General features: G+C 33.8%; 1 long non-coding RNA gene across 2 annotated transcripts; it reads left to right on the top strand.

The window, feature by feature from the left end:
* Positions 1-378: 378 nt before the first annotated feature.
* LOC131056246 (uncharacterized) lies at positions 379-2,817 on the top strand. 2 transcript variants are annotated; one of them, XR_009358740.1, is made up of 3 exons: positions 379-562; positions 677-754; positions 2,578-2,817. It is a non-coding gene; the product is annotated as an uncharacterized LOC131056246 (long non-coding RNA). The 2 variants fall into 2 exon arrangements; XR_009108595.2 differs by having other exon boundaries at positions 379-754.
* Positions 2,818-7,831: the final 5,014 nt, after the last annotated feature.

The raw sequence follows: 7,831 nt of genomic DNA, 5'->3' as shown, positions 1-7,831 counted from the left end.
TTATTTTTTGATTTTTTAAATATGAACATGAAATAAAATAAGTATTTTAATTATATATTTAAATTTCAAAAAATACTTTAATAAATATATGTTATATTTTTTATTAATTTACCTATTTCTCTAAAGCCCTAATGAAAGAAAAAATTTATTAAGTGATTCATAAATATCACTTAATAAATATTACATTGAAATTTTTTATTAAGTGATATTTATGAATCACTTAATAAATTTTTCACAAAGGGAAACCAAAAAATGCCTTAGGCTTTACATGGCTTTTGAAAAAGAAATTAAACAAACTAAAGGCAAAAATGCCTAAAAGCCATGATGGGGATATAGCGAAAAGAAAACCCTAAAGTATCATCCTTATTCATTCGATATTTTCTATCCTTCTCTTTGCTCGAAAATTCTGGGCGCTGCCGTGCTAGGGTTTGAGCGATATTCAATCTACAACCTGCTGTAAATGGGCAATGAGCATCGCCATAAGTGACTTTTGAAAAAAAACAAAGAGTATTACATTGATTTTGGGCAGATTGAAACACATCTTTGGCGTGCAAACTACCTGGTAAGTTGCGAAAACTAAAATTTCGACCTCTATTTGGAGTGAAAGATGTTAAGGTTAACTGATTTTATACATATTTTTCTGTAATATTTCCACTGTGCTGGGTGTGATTCTAAGTGTTGGGTGTCGCTACGTGAGCCTCTCCTCTTTGGATCCCTTTCTTTCGAATCTCTGGAAAACAAAAAGAAAACCCAGGTGCATATTTTTCTGACTCTTAAAGTCAATTTTTTGAGCACATTCCCTAGAAAAAATACTATAATATTACTGTTTGCTATGTTTTTTTACTTCCTTGTGTTTTTTGAGGTTGCATTCTTGGATTTGAAAGAATAAAACATGGCTTACCACTCGAACATTTTCTTGATTTGAAAATTCGTGAAACACTGCAGTTCTCTATTGTATTTTTGCTTCTTTTGTCCCATTTTGTGGTTGGGACTGTTGTAGACTGTCCTTGTTGGCCTGATATTCATTGTCAATGTTGTGAAGTGGTTGTGATGTGTGTTTAGAAGGTTGCATATGACTGTCACGGCCTTTAAACCATCTTTCAATGCTGTTGTCTTTTTGGCAATGGACTGCTCTACCTCTATCATACATATTGATTAACATTATTTTCTATAAGAGATATTGTTGATGATTATACCATTACTGCTCATAACATGGGCTCTGTCAATTCCTCTTATAGTTGCTATATGACGTTTTGACAGTAATACTATGAATGAAATCATGTATTTATTAATGGTTCACACATTAATAATTGTCCTGCTACTCTCTTGGACTGTAACCTTGCCCTTTTCACTATACTAACGCCTTCTATAGGCTGCAATTCTTAACAGGGACTATACTATCAGGTTGCCCACACATATGATTGCTCGTTTAGGTTACCTGAAGATATCCTTAATGACCCTTGAAAAATACCGATACCACTTGGTTGTGCATGCTTACTCTCTACCTTGAGTATATCTTTTGGTGTCTCTAACATCCAATTTATTATCGACCTCTTGTATTGGTCTTTCAATGAGCTAGTCATGAACTTGTTGAGGGAATGTCATTGCTTTGGATTATGTATATTCTTATGATTTGTTGTCATAACTCTTTTGAATTGTAGAAAGGAATATGCGTTGTAACTTCATACTTCGGCTTCCTTTTGATATTGTGAAAGAGGACTGCAATAATGCTTAATGTACTATCCTTCATTGTTGGAAACTGAAATTTTCATTATGTTGAACACCATAGACTTGCAAACTGAAGGTCTCATTCCTTCAAAACTTGTCTTGAAAACCTTATGTCTTGAAGATACTACCCTTTTGATTGCATTGCTTTATGCTGCAACTGACATGTCTATTACACTTAATGGAAATATAGCCAGTACAGACTCTAATCACCATGGCTCTTTAAGTACTTGTTTGATTTTGCCAATCATTACTCCCTACAATAATTACCTATGGCTGCATGACGTTTTTCTCTATTGGTAAAGTGTTGTCCTGAGGATTTATCATTGGTGTATAAGACCCTTGAACACATTCTCTAACCTTGATGCCTATCTACGTTCTCAGACTATTGCATTACCTTTTCAGTTGTATGACCTGATCTTCATCTCATATGAACTGTCATATGAATGCATTGTCTTTTGTTGCGCAATCCTTTCATAATAATAATCACCGTACTCTGCTAAGGTACCTGCATCTATCCTTAATAGCATGTTGGGCTCAACCCTTGTGGGAACCACATTTAAACTCACATGCTGAAAATGAACATGATTACACCTACAGAAATGATGACTTAAGCAATAATGAACCTGTTCTGTAGCTGCACAAGAAGCAAACAAGTTAGAAATAAAATGCATTTGATTTTCCTCTGATCTGATATTTTCTTTTTTAGAGATTTTCCGTGATGTTGACTATATGCACCTGATGTATGTAGGGACTATATATACATGCATGCGTTAGTATACATGTTAGCGATGTAATCAGCCATTGCTTAGAACAAAATGTTCTCTCTTTGCATATTTAACTCTTTTGCAGATACCAGAAGGAAGGCGGATGCAGACAAGGACAAAGCAACAAGACAAAGGCAACATCAAGGCTACTTCAACCCTACTAGTCATTCAGGGAATGACTGGTTCCACTCTCAACATGCTCTTTTTTTTTTTATACTCATGTATGCATGCCTATGTATTCTTTCCTGCACCAGATGCATATAGCTAGTCTCACGGCTCTTTGTGTGAGACGCATGCTTGAATATCAATAAAATACTTCCTTTTTCTAGAGGAGATGTATCTCTCTTTTGCTGTTATGAATTAAAAGTATTGAAATGTAATCTTTAGTTGATTCTTCCTTAGTGCAGTTGGAATGCAATATAGCAGAAGTAATATGTACTTTGTTCCATTTTGTAAAAACAAGCATAACCTAACCTATTTTTCAGCTAGAAGCAAAAAATAGGTAACCGTAAGAAATACTCATTTACGGGGATCATCATACAAAATGGGTAAGAAAGGATACACAGTTGTCATCAAGAAGGTATGAGTGCCTTAGAGGACATTAGCATAAGAATAAGAGCTACTATCATCTAAGCATCATAATCTAAAATCAAAGAGGATGTCATGCATTAGATAATAACAGTGCTTTCTTTCAAGATACCATATGAGGGATAAGAGAATTGGAGCAGCAACCTTGATGCATGTTTTGACAGTCCAAGCCATTGAAGGTAGCATAGTTCAAGGTATAGTGAGTATTGTCAAAGAACAAAGTAATCATCACCTTTATGCAGGAATTTCTAATTATTTGCAAGTCATAAGTTGTGCCAGTTATAAGAGTAACCTCATGTTGTGAGAAAGCATCTTTTCTCCTACTGAGACTCTTATTTTTTAGCATTCTTATGAATTGTTAATGCAGAGGTTAGGAGTTTTTGAGTTGTGCAAGAGTTCCTTTTTGTTATTGGTTATTTTGTGTGTTAATCAGTTGTCCAAATTTTTCAGATTATCAGTTTGGTGCATCACCTCAGATAGTAGGTTCATTTTTATGCAATCCTTCCTCCCCTTTTGTCAACAAAGTCTTTAAGGTAGTTAAGATTAAGTGATAACCAGCTAGGAAGACAACCTTCTCCAGAGGTTCTTTCCAAGATAGGTGACCCACAAACCTGGAAAGATCCCACGTTTCTTCAAGGTGCCAAGTTCTGCAACTTGGTGAGGGTGCAGCTTTGGTAGATAACAATTAATATGATTTGTTTGGTAGATTAATGGTAGATTATATTTCTTTCCCTTTGGAGGCCAAATTACTCTGCAAAATTTTTAAATTAGTAAACTGTATTTGCATGATAAATGGTTGTTACAACTTTTAAGCACTTTCTCATTTTCCTAAGCCTTGTTTTCTAGTTTTTTGTTTTTTTCTTATGTTTTCTCTTCTTTGATCAAAACAGTTAGAACACCCAAATTGAGTTATTGTGTCCAACAATAATTCTCCTACATTTTCTAGTTGAAAAAAAACTGGAGATGGAAGAACAGGCATTTACTGTTGATTCCCACCTTGTTTCATCATGTGTGGGGAATCTTTTGGGAGGAAACCCTAATTAGGGTTTGCATGTCCTCATGGTTTGAGGCCTATATAAAGGGGTGACCCCCCTCATTTGTAAGGGGGGGAGATTGATTTTTGAGATTGTTGCTTATAAGTTTTGAAGAATTTTACTTAATACATTGTTCCATTTGTTGGTGCATTCTTGTGTCGTTTTATAACTTGCATGGTCTCACTCTCTTCACTTAGACTATATTTGCTTTAAAGTTGTTAGATGAATAGGATTTGATGATATTGTTTCTAGTGTAGACCCTCACTCATACCTTTGGTTGGTAGTTGATTGATATCAGTTGTGCAAGGTTACTTTGAGCTTTTTCTATGTGGAAACTAACTTTGATCATCGGGTGAATGTTGTTCAAATCGATGGCTTTCATTGATATGAAAAATTAATGCACAACCTCTAAAGATTGCACCGCCTTCATGTAGTTGTGCTGTATTGGCGAAGCGAAGCATGGTTTGGTCACACTTGAGAAATCCCTGTCTCGTTGTTCTTAGCTCTAGATTAGGTTAGCTTAGCTTTCTAAACCCTTCCGATTTACTTTCTGCAAGTTTAAACTCAAAAATCTTTAAAATGAGTCATTCAAAGATAAATCATTCACAAGTCAATTCTTTGAAGTTGCAAAATTGTTTAATATTCTTTAAGAGTACATAAGGCCCCTTGGATTACCAGTATATCACATCGGCCAACTGAGTCAGGTCAGTTGCATTTAAGAACCTTGGAGTCGATTGTTTGATCTTTTTGCAATCTTAGCAGGCAATCACACTTTGATCAAGAGAGAGTAAGGTGCTCGTTCGTAACTTTATTTTGTGTTAGACATTGACCTAAAAAACATGTCAACAAAAATGAGACTAGTGTTTCTACTGATCTCCTATTTAGGTGGAGAGATTGGAGGGTGTGATATTCTCAATGCTATTCATCTTCAAGTTTAAGGTTATGGGAGCCTTGTTAAAACCCATTGTTATGGTTAAGGGGGCGTGGAAAACCCCTATGGTCATGGCTTTATGAGTTTTTAGGAGATTGGCTTTGGCCTTCTTCTTTTTTCAGCTAGTTCTTCAATGATTTCTAATTTGATGCTAGGTTGATGGTGGGTTGATGGTTGTCTACGTTGTATCCTATTGTAGCTTTTTTCTTTGGGCTCCAGATCCGTGAAAAATCCGAGGGTTTTAGGTCCCTTCAAAATTTGTTGTAAGGGGTTTTGTGTACCCTAAAAACCTGTTTGGTCCTTAATCAAAAGCAATTTGATTTCATAAACATTTTTTGTTTCTTAATGGAGTCAAAAGAAATCTGAGAGAGGATTTGAAAGAGATCATTCATGTTATTCAATCATCTATTGGACATTCATATATACATAAAGACATATATGTGTATGTGTGTGCATCTACATATCCATATATGCATACTAACATATGCACACTTGCTAGTTTTATAATCAGAAATAAAACAGACTCTATTATTCCATTATTTTCCTAGTAATGAAAGGGAACAATAGTTGTCTTTGTATTCTCAAGTGAAGAACTGTTCTTTGATATACAAATTTATTAAGTAATTCATATGAGAGTGGATCTAAAATCAGAATTACTTAACTTTCAATTGCTTTATGATATCTTTGCTACTTGAGTCTCTTTGGATATTCTTTTAGTTTAGTGAAGATTTTGTATTTTTTAAAGAATTGAGTATGCGCTTCTCTTGCATCCTTTTATGATCCAGAGAATCAAATTGGTGTGATATAAATATAAATCGTCAAGGGTTCCTATTACTAATTTGTATTGTATGTAAAAATTAGAGCTTTTAGGTATAGATTTGAGAATACTATTACCTCTCGATTACTCGAGAAAATTATATTTTTCTTTTGTTTCATTCTAGTTGGATATTGGAGGCTAAATCTACAAAGGTTTGAAGTTGGGTGTGAGTTTACAAATCTAGAAGGTAGCCATATTTTCAAAACATTTTGGGTCAAAATACACCCTACCATTGCATTCAAAATCCCAAAACATATAGATTGATTGTCAAATCATCAAAATTGGAGCACTTCACTTGGGGCCATCAATTTTATTCCCTTACTTGGTTGTATTGATTATCAAACATGTTTTGCTTGCATCATCACTCTGTCAACCTATGCAAGTCATGTACAATTGGGTATTAAAAAATGATTTATACTTTTAAATTAATTTTTTTTAAATTAAAAAAGTTGTAGTTATTTCCTTTGTAGTACCTATGTAAATAGACTTGTATATGTTGAATTTGAACACAATATTGCAAACACTAGTTCCAACCACAAAACCCTAGATCTACAATGAAATTCAATAAGACATCAATGAAGAACCATCAAATATGCAAAATCATAAAATAAACCAAATTATACCTTCACACATTCATATGGGTTTGATATTCATTGTTATCCTATCTCCATTGATCTTGTTTTGATATGGTTGCTCTCAAATTTTTATGCTTGAACAAGAGCTCAATGAAGAATGAATGTGGTTGTGATGATGTAGAATGTATCAGCTAAAGTTATTTTGGCAGAATGTAAGTATGCTCCAAGATTCGATATAAAAGAGAGAGGACAAAGCCTCTTTTATAGAGAGCATCCAAAAAATGAAAAAATGAATTAAGAGGTGAGACAAATGATGGTCGACTAAGATTCAAGGGTAGGTATAAGAAATAATAAAATAAGGAAATGGTTAAGATGGATAAGGATCCCCTTGTCATTTAGATAAATGGAAGGGGAAATTGTAAATGAGTTAATTAAATAAATTAAAGAACTTGTTTAATAAATAAAAGAAAGGGGGCCACAACCAGAGGTTTTCTTGCGAGTTATTTCCTGCCGGTATGCCCTTTGAACCCGTTTGTATTTTCAAAATTCAAAATTAATAAAATATAGTTTAGTGGCTTGTCCACTTTTATCAAAAAAAAAAAATTAAATAGAAGAAAGGTCACATAAATTAAACAACTAAAAATATTTATTTAATTTGGGAAAAAGAAAATTTAAATAAACAAAAATGTTTATTTAAACTAGGATAGAAAAGGTTCGATGAATTAATTAAACAAATAAATATTCATTTAATTAATAGAAGAAAAGGGGATTATTTGAACAATAAATAAAAATATTCATTTAATTAGGCTAGGACAATTTGAGGTGCCTACATTTTGCCCTTATTTGAGACAATGCAGTTCATCATGTTGTTTCAAAGAGTAAAAATTATTTGATACGTGATTTTGCCCCTGTACGGAGGTGGTATGCCCTCTTAAGAGATTAGGTGAAAAAGTAGTTAAAAGGTTCGAATAATCTCCTGACAATAGAAAGGATAGGCTAAATAAGAAAAGGCGAAAAATAGGGTTAAAGTACAAAAAATGGACCAAGAATAGGTCACGGGGATCATGGAGGGGTAACATGAGCAATTAGGGTTACAACATCTATAAACAAGAGCTTGGGGGAAGAATCTCTTCATTTGCCTCCATCACATTTAGAGAACAAGGTGCAGAGAAAAGTAGAGGGGCGCAGAGTCACAGGGGCTTCACTTAGTGAACCTAGCTTATAGCACGTGCGTTAATGACATACTAAAGAATCCTCACATTTTCAAAAAATATGGCCCTAAACTCCTTTTTTTTCACCCCCTCCCAATACACAGTTCGAATTAAAAGCTCCTCTATTTTCACAAATTATTGTATTTTTCATAGCCAAAATTTTTAAAAACCTCTATTTTCATC

The sequence above is a fragment of the Cryptomeria japonica genome, chromosome 8 (assembly GCF_030272615.1).
Source record: "Cryptomeria japonica chromosome 8, Sugi_1.0, whole genome shotgun sequence".
NCBI lineage: Eukaryota > Viridiplantae > Streptophyta > Pinopsida > Cupressales > Cupressaceae > Cryptomeria > Cryptomeria japonica.
The sequence above is the reverse complement of the archived record's forward strand: the minus strand, read 5'-3'. Positions and strand labels throughout refer to the sequence as shown.